We start from the raw sequence: 16,594 nt of genomic DNA on the forward strand, positions 1-16,594 counted from the left end.
TATATTATTGAATTTCTTAGCATATGTGCTAGAGATGATGCTGGTAGATTCTCTTCTGGGATAATTGCTAGAACTTCTATATCCACACTTTTCCCAAAACTACTACCATCCCTAATTGAGCCAGAGGTGGAATATGAGACAGATCCAGGCTGAACAATTAGATTTTCTATGTCATGAATTTGGATTTGGACCATGACAAATAAATCAGTTAATAATCAGTTGCAAAGGTCTGTTGACTTCAGGGGTTGAGGTGTCAATGAACAAGCATAATGAAGACTTGTGCACATTAAAGAATAAGCATAAGCCATCTAAAAGGAAAATAAGGCATAGTTTCAGACACTGGAGTAAGGTGAGTAACTTTCATCTTTGACTTCCCTGTTACTTGTGCTATCATTTTTGTGTGTGTGTTTTGTTTTGTTAATTCTCACACTGGGATATTTTTCCCATTGATTTTTAGAGAGAGGGGCAGAGAGAGAGAAATATGGATATAAGAGAGGCACATCATTGGTTGTCCCCTGCACACACCCCAATGAGGCTGGGGATTGAGCCCACAACCGAGTACATGAGCTTGACAAGAATTAAACCTGCAACCCTTCAGTCTGCCCCTGTGGGGATTGGGCTGAAACTGGCTCTCTGACATCCCCTGAGGGGTCTCAGATTGCGAGAGGGTGCAGACCAGGCCAAAGGACCCCACCATCGGGGCCAGGGAGAGACTGTGGGAGGGTTCCAGGGCCTGTCCAGCCCATCTTTCCTAGTCCCAATGGGCCGAACCCCAGCAGCAAGCTAACCTACCAGTCGGAGCGCCTGCCCCCTGGTGGTCAGTGTGCATCAGAGCGACTGGTCGAACAGTCAGACACTTAGCATATTAGGCTTTTATTATATAGGATTAGTCTTCTCAAGGGAATAATTCTAATCGCAAATAGAATTTTACCACTTTTAAAATCATGCTGAAAAAATTTACACTTATTTATTACACTAGAGGCTCGGTGCATGAAATTCGTGCACTGGGGGTTGGGGGTTCCCTCAGCACAGCCTGCCCCTCTCACAGTCCGGGAGCCCTCAGTGGATGTCCTACTGATGGCCACAGTCTGGCAGCAGAGGCTAGGAGCAGGCGTCCCGTGTGTGTGTGTGTGTGTGTGTCCCCACTGGGGGTCTGCCCCCAGCCACATTGGAGGCTCAGAGCAGGCACTGTGTGTGTGTGTGTGTGTGTGTGTGTGTGTGTGTGTCTGCTGGGGGACTGCCCCCAGCCACACCATGGAGGCTTGGAGCAGGAGCCCCTCTGTGTTGATCTCTCAGGCTCCTGGCCTCTACTGCATGTTGTACTCTCCCTTGAGCTATGGCCAGGATGGGGGTGCTGCTTGCAAGCCGGGCTTTCCTGCTCCAGGTCTCCATGGCAACAGGGTAGCAGGCCCAGTTTGGAGCTGCCTGCAGGCCAGACTTGCTCTCCTGCTCCTGGATCCCCATGGTGACCAGGGAGCAGGCCCAGCTGGGGGCTGCCCACAGGCCAGACTTGCTTTCCTGCTCCCAGATCACCATGGCAACTGGGGAGCAGGCAAAGTTTGGGGCTGCCCGCATGCCAGGCTTTCTTTCCTGCTCCCAGATACTCATGGCGACCGGGGAGAAGGCGCAGCTGGGGGCTGCCCACAGGCCGGGCTTGCACTCCTGCTCCTGGATCAGGCGCAGCTTCAGGCTGCCTACAGGCCGTACTTTTCTACTCACCGATGGCCAGATCACCACAGAGACCCAGGGCCCAGCAGCACTTTCCTGCTCTCCAATAGTCATAGGGTCCCGGCTGGGGGTGGAGCTTAACAGTGCGGGGCTCAGGTGGCATGGGGGTCCCGGCTGGGGGCTCAGGTGGCACACAGGGGTCCCAGCTGGGGGTGGGGCTTATGCCCTGCTGCCCAGGGCTGCACATGGGGCCCGGATGGCAGCTCGTGTGTCCCGCCCTACCTGTAGTATAGTATAGAGGCCTGGTGCATGGGTGGGGGCCGGCTGGTTTGCCCTGAAGGGTGTCCTGGATCAGGGTGGGAGTCCCGCTTGGGTGCCTGGCCAGCCTGGATGATGAGCTGATGGCTGTATTTAGGCTGCCCGCACCCCCTTCAGGGTGGGGGTGCCCACTGGGGTGCCTGGCCAGTCTGGGTGAGGGGTGGAGGGCTCTTTCAGGCTGGGGGGTGACTGAAGCTCCCAGCCTCTCCTTTTTTTTTCTTTTTTTTAATTCTGGGATTTATTTACTTTCTATGGCTGTCACTGGAGCTGAGAGCCGGCTTTAGCTCTGAGGTCAGCTCCAGCTTCAGGCCTCGGCTGCTGAAAGCAGATATCTGGGCTTTGTTTAGGTTCTATAATTGAAACACTGTTGCAATCACTGCTGCTCTAAGCTCTGAGCCTGCTGCCAGCTGAAAGCAGCTATCTGGAGCTTGTTTAGGTTCTATAATTGCAACATTGTTGCATCCAGAACTCAGAGCTGGGCTGCCGCAGGCTGGGAACCTTGGCTTCCTCCATCACTGGAGCAAGCAAGCCTCCTGTTCGCTTCAGCTGCCTGGCAGCCGGCAGCCATCTTGGTTGGCAGCTAATTTGCATATCCTGCTGATTAGGCAATGGGAAGGGTGTTGGGGTTATGGTCAATTTGCATGTTTCTCTTTTATTAGATAGGACTAGAGACCCAGTGCACAAAAATTTGTGCACTGGCGTGGGGGGCGGGTGTCCCTCAGCCCCACTTGTGCCCTCCACAGTCTGGGACCCCTCGGGAGATAACGACCTGCTGGCTTAGGCCCGCTCCCCGGTGGCAGAGGGCAGGCCCAATCCCTAGTTGCAGCCCCTGGTCGGGCTCAGAGCAGGGCCGATTGGGGGGTTGGGGCACCACCCCCTGTCACACTCAAGGCAGGGTCGATGGGGAGGTTGCCGTGCCACCCCCTGTCATGCACAGAGCAGGGCCAATAGGGGAGTTGGGGCACCACCCCCTGTCACACACAGAGCAGGGCCTATCAGGGGTTTGGGGCACTGCCCCCTCTCACCCACAGAGCAGGGCTGATCAGGGGGTTGGGGAACTCCCCCCCATCACACTCAGGGCAGAGCTGATGGGGAGGTTGCTGCTCCATCTTATCACACACAGAGCAGGGCCCATGAGGGGGTTTGGGCACCACACCCTGTCACACACAGAGCAGGGCTGATCAGGGGGTTGGGAAGCTCCCCCCTATCAGGCACAGAGCAGGGCCGATCAGGGGCTTGGGGCGCTTTTCCCTGTCACCAACAGAGCAGGGCGGATAGGGAGGTTGTGGCCCCGCCCCCTGTCACACACAGAGCTGCAGGGAGATCAGGGGATTTGGGCTCTGCCCCCTGTCATGCTGCTCCAGGGGCCAGGAGGCCTCGCTGCTCTGCTTGACACAGGGGCAGTGAGGCCTCGCTGCTTTGCTGATCCCGGTGTTAGGAGGCCTTGCTGCTCCGTTGATCCCGGTGCTGGGAGGCCTCACAACTCTGCTTGACACAGGGGCAGTGAGGCCTCGCTGCTCTGCTGATCCCAGGTTTGGGAGGCCTCGCAGCTCCGCTGATCCCGGTGCTGGGAGGCATATTACCCTTTTACTATATAGGATAGAGGCCTGGTGCTTGGGTGGGGGCCGGCTGGTTTGCCCTGAAGGGTGTCCTGCATCAGGGTGGGGGTCCCGCTTGGGTGCCTGGCCAGCCTGGGTGAGGGAATGATGGCTGTTTTCAGCTGGTCACACCCCCTTCAGGGTGGGGGTCCCCACTGGGGTGCCTGGCCAGCCTGGATGAGGGGATGATGGCTGTTTGCAGCTGGTCACACCCCCTTCAGGGTGGGGGTCCCCAGTTGGGTGCTTGGCCAGTCTGGGTGAGGGGCTGAGGGCCGTTTTCAGGCTGGCAGGCAACTGAAGCTCCCAACCTGTCCTTTTTTTCTTTTATTCTGGGATTTATTTACCTTCTATGGCTGTCACTGGAACTGAGAGCTGGCTTTCTCTCTGAGGCTCGGCTCCAGCTCTGAGACCTCGGCTGCTGAAAGCAGGTATCTGGTTTGTTTGGGTTCTATAAACGAAACACTGTTTCAACTCCAGCTCTGAGGCCCGGCTGGCTGAAAGCAGGTTTCTGGTTTTTTTAGCTTCTATAATTGCAACAATGTTTCTTAAATTGCAAGCTCAGAGCCCAGCAGCGGCAGGCGGGGAACGTTGGCTTCCTCCATCACTGAAGCATGCAAGCCTCCTGTTCGCTTCAAGCTGCCTGGCTGCCAGCTGCCATCTTGGCTGGCAGTTAATTTGCATATCTCGCTGATTAGCCAATGGGAAGGGTAGCGAAGTTACGGCTAATTACCATGTTTCTCTTTTATTAGGTAGGATTATTGAAAGTTGGAACTAAGCAGCTTTTCTGTTTTAGCAGAGATCTGAAATTCTTACTATTGGTACTGGAGCCTCCATATAAAACATTTGAAAAAACTGACTTTGGCTCAAACATCTTTAACATGATTACCACTGGTTACCAGATCATTTAAGAGAAGACAAAGGACCCATGAGACAGGATAGTGGGGATTTCTTTAAAGAGAGTTGAGTGAGTCCTGAGTGATTCATCTACCTCAGGCCAAATTTGGGGAGGAAGACCATGCCCGTAGTTCCAGGGTTTCAACATTGCAAAATCCAGTGCCTGACTCTGACCTTAAAGCCTTCATTGGCAAAAAGTTGGACAGAAGTGCATGTGATGGCAGCAAGGAGAGAGGATCATGATGCCCTTCTACTTATGGCTCAAATATGTGAGTTTCTTGTGTGCAGAGAAACCCTGATAAGGTATCCAGATTTACAAGGTCTGGAAAATCCCATGGCTAAGTTCTGCCTGCCAGAGCTGGGTGACCTCGATGGAAAGAACTTGTATGTGATGTAGTACATCCCATACTAGAGCTAAGGGAGAGACCGTGGCCTTGTAAAAAGCAAGTCACCCACAGGACACAGTGAAGTGGAAAGCCCTCACAGCAAAAGTGGGGTACTGGTCACTGATAACCCTACAAAGCAACCCAAGAGAGAAAGAAAGTGCATTTCAGTAACTGACACACTAAGAGGGTACTGGGCCAAGTGAGTATGGAATTTCTATTCCTTCACCTCTTTTACTCCCATCCTGGTTAATCCAGAGAAAAGAGGGTAAAGTAGCAGAGATGGAGCATAATAACAAGGCAGATTAATAGTAAAGGGTCTGACTAGTTCTGATTCCCCACTATAGCTTTTCTTGCCCAAGTCAAGCCTAAAATGTTTAATTTAAATAACTTTAAATGAGAAATTAAAATGTTGACTTGGATCAGACTTGTCCACTCATTTAAAAGTGATTTAGATGCTATGTTTCTGTTGAAATAGCACTCAGATGGTGAAGAGAAACTCAAAAGACAGTAGTCTCCTTTATCAGCAGTTTCACTTTCCACTGTTCCAATTACCCACAGTCAACCACAGTCAAAAAGTCTTTAACAATTCTAAGAACTCGGTCTAAAAATATTAATTTGAAGAATTCATCAATAAACAATTTCTGTTTTAAAGTTTTCAGCTGCTGTTACCACTTGTTAGTCACTTAGCAGCCATCTGGGTTATCAGATCGACTGTGGTGCTATCAGAGTACTTGTGGTCAATAAACCTTATTTTACTTAGTAATGGCCCCAACGCCATTCACAAAACTTTTATTGCAGCATATTGCTCTATTTTATTTTAATTCTAGGGGCCCGATGCATGAAATTCGTGCACGGGGGGGGGGATGGTCCCTCAGCCCAACCTGCACCCTCTCCAATCTGAGAGCCCTCAGGGGAGTCCTCGCCAATCTGGGAGTTTCTGTCTCTCTTTGCAATCATATGCGCAAATTGTCTGAGACCCCCAACCCAGTTTGGTTTGTTGCTCACAGAATAATAGAGGTCTTTTTTTTTCTTTGTTCCATTGGTGAAGATTTACTAGAAGTTGCAGGATATCTTCCTTTTAATTTTTCCTCGATATTCTGACTTTACTTATGTCTCTCACCTTTGCTTTCCCTCCATCCTCCACCCACAACAGTAACTTTCTCCAGGCTTACTTTGCTCTAGTGTCTAGGAGATCCTGCAACACATCTGACACCAGAACTATGATTCCCAGCATTCCTGGTGCTCCCTGTGATCTTGGTTTCTGCTTCTGGTCCAGGGGCTGCAGAAACCAAAAGAACTGGGAACTCCAGCTGCCACAAGCTGGGCTGACAGGATTGGACACTTCAGTGGCATCCCCAGGACCCTGCCCGCTTGGTGCCGGCATGCACGTACACACTGGTCACAGGCTCGGAGTGGGTGGGGGTCCCGGGGACACCTGCAGCGTCACCCCGGCTATATGGTGTGTGGGCGAGTGTCCCACTCCACCCCCGGCCGCTCGGCACCTGCTCCTGTGCACTCTGCCTACAGGCCCACCATCTTTGTCGGGTTAATTTGCATATTCACTCTTGATTGGCTGTGGGCATTGCAGAGGGACAGTCAGTTTACATATTTGTCTACTATTAGTATAAATTGTTGTTAATTTCTTACTGTGCCTAATTTATAAAGTATACTTTATCGTAAGTGTGTATGTATAGAAAAGAATAGTATATTTGGATTCTGTACTACCCATGGTTTCAGGCATTCACTGGAGACCTTGGAACATATCCTCCTAGGATAAGGGGGACAACTGTAGCCTATTTGGAAACCAACGGTGTGAGAAAAAGTAAAGCTGTTCCTGGAGTTCATTTTTAATTTAAAATTTTTAAAGGCTTGCAGTCTGACGGTTTGATTTACATATGTTGTAAAATTATTGCCACAGTAAGTTTAGTTAACGTCTATCATCTCACAAAGATATAATAAATAGGGAGGACAAAAAATTCTCCTTGTGATGCAAACTCCTAGGATCTGTTCTCTTACCAACTTTCCTATATATCATACAGCAATGTTGACTATAGTCTTCATGTTGTACATTATATCCCCAGTACTTATTTAAAGTATAGATTGTTCAATAAATTAATTATAGAATTCTGATAACCAGCTTTCTAACACAAATGTTCAGGAAGCCCTGAGCTAGAGAATATAGATATAGAATCATCCATAGCTTTATGGGACCCCTGTGTATCCTTTTTAAAGGTTTTACTACAATAGTGGGCACATTCGAACATATCACCCTATGTTATTCTTGTCCATGAGCTATGCTTACATTATGCTGTGTATCCTTTATTGGATCTTTACTTATAGTTGCTCTTTACCAGAATTCTTTAATCAACCAAAGATTGAATGAAAATCAAACTGTTTATTTATCTTATTAATTGCTTGTTTAAGAAATAGACAAGCTGACCAAGTAGCTCAGTTGGTTACCACATTGTTCTGATACACCAAGGTTGTGGGTTCCATCTCTGGTCTGGGCACAGACAAGATGTAACTAATGAATACATAAATAAGTAGAACAAAAAAATCTCTCTCTCTCTCTCTCTCCCTCTCTCTCTAAGAAAGTTAATAAATTTAAAAAAAGAAAATAAATAAAAGGTTAGGGTAACATTGGCTAACATGACAATTGATTGTAAACTCTGATGGCTATGCCATATTTTCTAAGTGGCCATTTTAGCTACCTAATAATACCAAGGGAACCCACTCTCTCACATTATGGGTCGTAGCATTACTCTTAAGGAAAAACATGTTAATGTAGGAGGAGTCATCATTTTCTATCTACCAGATACTGGGATGAAATGGAAAATGAAGAGAGCAATCACTTAAATTGCTCTTAATAATTTGGAGCAAAATGGAAAAGCAGAAGTAGCTTCTCTTTGGGCTTTATTTTTCTATCACTTGTATGTAGAGACATTAGTGATAGCTTCTTCAGATTCCCCTCAGTTTCATTACTCCATAGGCTTATGGACTTTCATAACAAGGAGAATATTTTGGCTCACCACCTTTATTTCTCAATTAGACTACACATGCATTTCCAGCATTTTCTTTCAGAATAAGCTCAGTCAAGGTTGTAGAGGATCATTTCTGTCAAGTTAAAAACACTTATATTCATTTTTATTCATTACCCCTACTAATGTTTATAGCTATTAGCATGCAAAATCTAACATGTTAAGGCTCTAAGTAAAACAAAGAAAAAGAAAGCTGAGGTGAATAGAGTTATTTTTCCTCTCCAAAGGAGATTTGATTTGCAAATATGAGACATTTTAAAAAATAAAATTAATTGGTTATCTAGTGTCATGTACTAAGTTTTTTGTTCCTAATTTGAAATGCTAGGTCATCTTTCTCTCAAGAAGTCAACATTTATACTCTATCTAAGGAAGCTCAATGTATGAAGAGTGATTGAAGTTTTAATAAAAATGATAGTAATAAGCATTGTTTTCTCAATTATAGTTCTTGGGAATCATTTTTTTTTCATGATTAAGACAACTGAATGTCACATTCTGAAAATGTTCGCTTCATTATAAATCATGTGAATTCTCTATTTCTCAGGATGATTAATGATCTTTGGCCAATGTGTCAAATTTATGTATATATTTTGCATGCTTCTCATTTGATGTTTTGTTTACTTATTTATTTATTTATTTATGGTTTTTAAAACATATTTTTATTGATTTCAGACAGGAAGGGAGAGGGAGAAAGAGATGAAAACATCAGTGATGATAAATAATCATTGATTAGCTGCCTCCTATGCCCCACACTGGGGACTGAGCTACAACCTTGGTATGTGTCCCAAAAGAGAATTTAACCATGACTTCCTGGTTCATGGATAGACACTTAACCACTGAGCCCACTGGCCAGGCAATGTTTTGTTTTGTGTTCTTAGAGGTAAGTTGAATTTTTTGACTGAGAATCTATATGTATGAAAGCCTAAGCAACCGTTAGGAGTGGTCGACTATGACTTGCACTGACCAGGAGGAAGACGCTCAATGCAGGAGCTACCCCCTTGTGGTCAGTGCTCTCCCACAGCCAACCTTCTGTGGTCAGCCAACCTCCCATGGTCCCTCCCCCTAGCCAGCCAGTCCCGATCAGCCCCAATTGGGACGGAGCAAGACAGCCCCATCACCTGCCAGGCCAAGGGACTCCACCCATGCACAAATTTGTGCACTGAGCCTCTAATAAATATATAACTAAATTTACCTTGTGAACTAGATTGACTGGTTAATGCAGTTGATGCAAACATATACATACACACACTTCACACACCCACAGAGAGCACCACCACCAACAACAAATGAAAACAACAAGACTAACAAGAACTTATTAATTGAAAACTTATTAATTCATCTATTTGCATGCTTCTTGTCTAAGTTTACTCAGCAGAATGTAAGCCAAGCCATAGGAAGGGCCTTGCCTGGCTTGTTTACCCTTTTATTCCCTGTACACTCCTTGCCTTGGAGGAGTTTAAATTATTCTTGAGAAGAATGTAATACTTCATGTGGAGCAGTCAATATGACATACTATTTTGAAAAAAAACTGTTTTTAGAAATGTCAGAATTGGTCCTAGTAGAGCTGTTGAAGCACATGGGCCTATGTAAGTGAACAGAATCTTATTTACTTATTTACTTATTCACCAAAACCTCTTTACTTTGGAGTAATTGTTGGAAACAAGGTATTAGGCCTTTGTAGGAGTCAAGTTATTTTCATTCATGAGTAATTAGCACCTCTGTAGTTTTCTGAAGATACTAATAACTAATTAATTCACTATTTGATTAATTATGCATGTATGTATTTAGAGAAATAGAACCAATAGGAGATACATCTGTATCTGTATCTATATATCTGTGTCTATATCTGACTTATAAATGCTCATTCTATTAGTCAAAAATGCTCATTGTATTTATATACATGCAACCTATTGGTTCTATTTCTCTGGAAAACCCTGACTACTACAATGATCATTTCTCAGTTTGCTACAAGTTAAAAAACAATAGACTGGTAAAACATTAAAATAAAATGGAAACTGTAACCCTTGACCATAAATTCCTTTTCATATGATCTTTCTCTAGCATTAACATCATTATTTTTCACAATCCCCCTTTCACTTTCTAAAAATATCTACATTCATTTTGCTGTGACACTAACATGGCACTATGAAGAAATGAATCAAGTCCAATGAGTTTTAAAGCATGGATAGCAGAAAGAGCCTACTAAGGGCGTCAATCATGGCTCTGACAGAAATACATCATTCATCTCTGTGGGTCTCAGTTTGTAAAGTGAGGTACTAGACTAAGTGATGACTAAAGATTTTTCCATTTTTAATACCTATTAAAAATTTAAATAGTCTGTGCTTTCATATAGGCCTGTAACACTGGGGGATAAAGGCCCCAAGGGCAGGCTTCTATTTGAGGCAAGGCTAACATTCATGATAAAGCAATGTAAATTCATGTGGCTACTTTTTCGATTGCTGCAGTCCTTATATAGATTAACTTCTGTCATCAAAAGTCTTTTATTCTCAGCAAAACCCTCTTTAAAATGCCATTGCCTGAGGAGTATGGGCAATTCTGAAAGGTTCATGAAGATAAACTGTTCTTGATACTTACAAAGTGTGACAATGATATTCTAACATGGAATGAGTACCTCCAAGCTTCTCCCCTTAATCTGTGCACTGTGTGTGCATTCCTTTTTAACTTGGTTTTAATAAGACCTTAAAGATATCCGTGAGGCATTCGACCGAATGAAAAGATAATTATTTCCTAAAGAGTTATGAAGATATTCATTCAATGGGAAAATGTTTAAGAATATACTTTCTTGCTTTTGCAGTCTGAACACATCTCTAAAGAGATTTCAAAGCAAAGCCAGTGTCTTTCAGATTTTTTCTTTATTGGGTGATAAAAATCTACACTGTACATATATCTCTAGTTAATTTATATATCTGCATATGTAAAGTATCAAGATTTTGGTGATTCTTTTCACTGAGCTAGATTTTTTATTTGATTAAATCTCCCCTAATGAGTTCCTTTCATCCACATATTAAGATGCTATTTCCATTTTAGTGTTTTCTTACTGCATTACAGGTAAAAGCTTGGGTTCACTGATACTACTTTGTAGTTCTGACAATTAGATGCTCAATAACAATGTATTTGTAAAATAAATACATGGGTAAATAAATGATTCTGAAAAGCATCTTTCCCCATTCCTCCTCCATTCTTCTCCCAGATGTTTGAAATTCTCATTGAGAGGCAAAGCTAAGATGCAAAGTTTATCTTAAAATGCGAAATATTAGCTGTTGATCTATGAACACCTTGGTATAAAGTAAAACACATCCATGAAGGAATGTACTCTGCTTGGATCACATTGGACATAGAAGGGAAATAAAAGGCAACTTTAGGGCTTCAGGTGTCATGGGAAGTGAATGGCTTATCAGAGACGGGCTGGAGTGTCTTGGGAGTGTTGTGAGTGTGCCAGGATTGTAGCTGTGGAGTAAATGGCAAGACAGGGTTGCTCTTAGGAGAAAAAAGGGGAACCATGAAAAATGATCTATGTCACAAGCATGTGTGGGCTACTCCTAGACTAGTTTTAACTTCAATCTAGACAGCAAAGAGCCATGAAATTAAATTTAGGAAATACTATCACCATTGCTTCTGAAACATGGGGTGTGGGAGTAAAACGTGGGTGCAGGGACTAGATCTCCCCCTTGCGGGTTCTTGTCCCACGAAGTTTAAAGAATAAAATTCACGGACTAAAAGAACTTTTTAGTAAAACGGTGGACATTTATCTGAAGCAAATACAGACTCCCACGTAGGAAGGGGGTCCCAAGGGGGTAACCCACTAAGCTCCTTTTTTCTAAGGTTTATAAAGGCTGCAGTTCTTTGTCTCTTCATCCTCTCTTCTATTTGGACCCCTTCCCCATTTTAAGACTCTGTGCTTTTCTAATTGGTCAGTCTTTTTGCAGAATATCAGCTTCAGAGTCCAAAACCCATGTGGTGCCCCCATCTTTCTCTCCTCACTATCTTGTAACATTTCTCTATCTCCTGTGAACATGTTTCCCCTTTTCCAGCATTTGTCAACATTTCTCTATCCTCTGTGAAAGTATGGTTCCTTTTTCCCCATTCTCTGTGACTTTTCTTTCTCCTCTTTGAATGCATGCCTTCCTCTCACCTTACCCTGTGGCAGTTTTCTATTCTCTGTGAATGTACCAGTATGCCTTCTAATGGCTCCAAGCCCTCAACTATGCATTCCTCCTCCATGGACCGACCCTCTTTATTCCTAAGACCCCCTAAACCTGCCTCTTTTATCCCTAAAATTCCTTTCACTTCCACTTATAATGTAATGAGCAAAAAGAATTAAGGAACTCCAGAGTGGAGAATTTTTGAGATAAAATTTAGCCTTTTCTGTGTGTTCCTTTTACTCTGTCTTCTTAAAAAACAACAACAGGATCTCTAATTACCAGGTCACTTTGAACAAAAGGTCCCAAAACGTACTTTTTAAAGTATATGTCTAACCATGTAATTAATGGTTGCTTTTGCTATTGAGGAAAAACTAAATCTAGATAACAGGCCAGAGAGATTTGTGTCTGTGTCTGTGTGTGTGAATAGGAAGTGAGTCTTATCTTTTCCCTTAAACAAAGTAAACTTCTATAAATTACTTAAAAATTAATTTTGAATGCAGTGGTAGGAGAGGGTGAAAATTAAACAGACAAGATGTAAAATGAGATGAGATATTATATGATAAACATTTTATGTTCATTTTATATTTTGTCAAGTGTCTGCCCTATTTATTTTCACCGATACTGAGACAAATAAAGGAAGACATAAAGAGGTGACATTTAGTAAGAGAAACATGACTTTGATATCAGGATGAGGACCACTAATCCAAGGAGCATCATAAACAGTAAGCAAAATATTGAGTGGTTAGTTATTTTCCAAATAGTACTTCTCCATCTCGCTGACATAGCAATTCAGAAAAGCATCTTGCAATAGAAGCTGTGTCGTGCATGAGTTATTATTTTGGTGGTACAGGTACACCTCAGAGATATTTCAGGTTCAGTTCCTGACCATCACCAAAAAGTGAACATAGCAATAAAGCAAGTCACATGTATTATTTGGTTTCCCAATGACTGTAAAATTTATGTTTACATGATGACGAAGTATGTTAAGCATGCAACAGCATTATGATAAAAATATGCATACCTTAATTAAAAAATAATTTCTTGTTAAAAAAATCCTAACCATCATCTGAGCCTTCAGAGAGTCATAATATTTTTGCTGGTGGAGGGTCTTGCCTTGATATTGGTGAAAACACTGTACCTGCAAAGCACAACAAAGTGAAGTGCACTAAAATAAGGTATGTCTATTCTGTAGTATTGCTTCCTTATTGATATACCGGAAGGCCCTGGGGTCCTCACTGTGCCAGGTCACAAAGGGTTTTAATTTATAAGCTGCAATATTGTCCCTAAGCAAGACTGTTATTCATTCCTTAAAAGCCCCGAAACCTGGCATTGACCTGGCATCCTATGGAGGTCCTTTTAGGCATTTGTTTCCAAAATAGGGAAGTTTCATCCATATTGAATATTTGCTTAGGGAAGCAATTTTCCTCTCCAGTCAGCTTAACCAGAACTTTTCCCAAAGTTCTCCAGCTATCTTCACATCAGCACTTACAACTCACCACTCACTTTCACATCATGTAATGAATAATGATTCTGGAATTGTTAAACTACCCAGAGCTAGTAGTAAATTCAACATTTTAATCAGGTCCAGCCTTTTCTTTGAACATCACAAGCGACCTTTTTGCGTTGGCTGTGATTGTCACAGTGCTGAGAGGCTTCTGTGTTTGGTCTTCAGTCCTGGTCACTGGAAGTTTCTCCATGTCAGATAGAGGCCCTTCTCAAATTGTTGTCGGTTTCATTGCCTTCAGTGAGGCAGAACCTTTAACAGTTGGTGTCACTTTGTTCTTGTTCTTCAAGATTGTGGCCGTTGTGGAATGGGACACGCCTGACTGGTGAGCAGTAACCATCGCCGAGTTTCCACATTTGTAGTTCTTAATCACTCTTCATTTTGTTTCTGCGCCAATCACTTGATGTGGTCTCTTACTGGCAACACTAATAGTGGATTTTGTATGCGTAGGGATCATAATGAACAGCATCACATGACATTAAATTAAGCACAAGAGAAAACGATGCAGTCAAGAGATGTGGTAAGCATGAGATGTGTGAGGCTGCTGCCGGCAGAACACAGCATAATGTTTTACAGAATTTTTTTTTTAAATAAGTAGAGAGTACACTCTAAAATAACAATGGAAAATATAGAAAAGTAAATACACAAACCAGTAATGTAGTTGTTTTATTATCATTACCAAGTGCTATGTACTGTACATATTGTGTGTGCTATACTTTTATACGTCTAGCAGTGGCAGCACCATGGGCTTGCTTACACCAGCATCACCACAAAAATGCATTGTGCTTTGACATGACAGTGGTTACAATTTGTCCCCTTCCACAAAAAAGTCTAGACAATCTGACTTTTTTAGCTCCATTAGAATCTTATGGGACTACTGTCGTATATACAGTCCGTTGTTGACTAAATTGTCCTTCGGCAGCACATGCCTGCATAAATAACAAATTAAAAAGTCATTGCAATGCATCAAATGATGGAAGTGGACTTGAAAGAACTTGTACACCAATAATGAAGCCCTTGGAGAATTTCTCAACAGAAACTTTTTTTGAAATTATAATGTAAAGAGGCATGATACAATAACGAGAGCAATTATGACTGCACTGAGAACACATTAGCAGAGCTCATGCAAAAAAGCCTTTTTCTGGGGTTGAAACTGGCTCATTCTGGTTACATCTGTGTTTAAACATAGTTGCTGCTGGCAGAGAGCTAACATCCCTTCCCTGAGGCCTTATAAATGGTGCCACAATAAATGTACTTTGAACTAATTGGAACCCAGTGAGGAGGAGGGCAAAGCAGAAACTGTGAAATGTCAACTTCAATTTTCCCCAAGCAAGTGTTGCAGCCATTAACACAAGCTGTTTTCTAAGTTAAGATTTCTCTCCATCTCCCACCCCAATGATGAGGACAGTAACCCCAGAATTCTCTCACATTTATAACTGCTCCCACTAAGTTAGAGCGAATCAACACCAAGGCAGAACAAGAGGCTCTGAAAAGGAGGGAGACTGCTTCAAAAATATCTGAAGAACGAAATGAAATAAACAACACCCAACCAGGAAATAGATCTAAGATAATTGCAAAATAAGAAATAATCCTCAATGAGAGAAATGCTGGGGTTTAAAAAGGAAAGAAAAGCAAAAATAAATGCAAACCCATTTCATGAGAAAGGTGCCTCTCCATTATCCAGGGACCAGCCAGCTAGCCATCAGAAATCACCGTAAGCTTGTGAATTGGATGGCTAAATTAATCCAGCGATATTAACAGGTCATAGTCAAATAATAATGAACAAATGTGCCTTTCCTTAATTAACAAGTTTTTATTTGAAAGCTAAAATCTCATGGGAATGCAATTTAGTTCACACATTTCTCAGTAAATACATTCTTTTAAGAATTCTTTTGTGTCTCCACTGCGTTTGAGTTGCAACTTATATGACCAATGTCAGCAATTGAATGAGCTGCAGCTGGGCCAGTAAACCCAGAGAATATTAACAGCAGGCCATTTAGACTCCAGGCTTTCCAGTGGCTCCTCATCTCTCACCCAAGCCCTGTCTTTCCTGTCTTCTGAAAATGAGCTACGGCTAGAGAGGAACCTTCCAGGGTTGGAGAGATCAGAATGGATGGAAACAAGGAAATGACTGGAGGCAACTCTGACAAAAGGAGGAGTGTTTTATGGCCATTTTTCTATTAGTAAGTAATTGCTACTTATGAGAAATACTTAAAAGCTTATTTGAACATATGCCCATATATTGAGGTAATTTATTGAATTAAATACAGGAAAAGTGTTAACGATTTTGTCAAATATCTACACTGAGTTTCTTACTCATGAATTAATTTACCTTTCAAATTCCTACCTCTTTCACACTAGCTTTTTTGAAATTCTATTATTTTCCTGTGTGGATTCTACAACGATTCATAGCAATTAAAATATGACTTTATGAAAACTCATGTTTCTTAAATATTTCTGTGTAGAAATTGGTATATAATCCTTGTCATGTCCAAGAGACTGGTTTAAGTTTCATGTTCAATTTCCCATTAAAAGTAAACAAATTCATATCCATATTTAAAGAGACAATTGGTGAAGGTGTGATTGAGTTCAGGTAAGTTTGGGCATTTAGAGGACTAGGGCATCAGAGTCCTGCTTCTCCCATTAATTTGACCTGGCCCATATTCCTCCACCCTCACCACAGTTCCCACCTGCCCTACCAGAGCTTTCTGCTTGCTGCAAGCTTCTATTTTGGTTCTCCTTTATTTATCTCCCTTCCAGACACTATGCAACGTTCTGAACCCATGTCAACTTCTGGGCATCGTCACATCTACACTCCATTCAAATCCTCTTCTCTGACTTTCTGTATTTCAGATAAGGGATTTTCATTACTGTTGTTCTTCAAGTTAAAGGAGTGACAAAGACCTTGCTCATACAGATGAGGTTTTCTTCAACTTTTTTCTATGGCTTGAGTCCTCTTTTCCCCAAGGCCTGGTCTTTTGATACATAGATGCAAGGAAGAGATTTCCTTTTCTTTTCTTTTTTCTTT

The sequence above is a fragment of the Myotis yumanensis genome, unplaced genomic scaffold (genome assembly GCF_028538775.1).
Source record: "Myotis yumanensis isolate MYYU_CA2020_CCGP unplaced genomic scaffold, mMyoYum1.0.hap1 SCAF_8, whole genome shotgun sequence".
NCBI lineage: Eukaryota > Metazoa > Chordata > Mammalia > Chiroptera > Vespertilionidae > Myotis > Myotis yumanensis.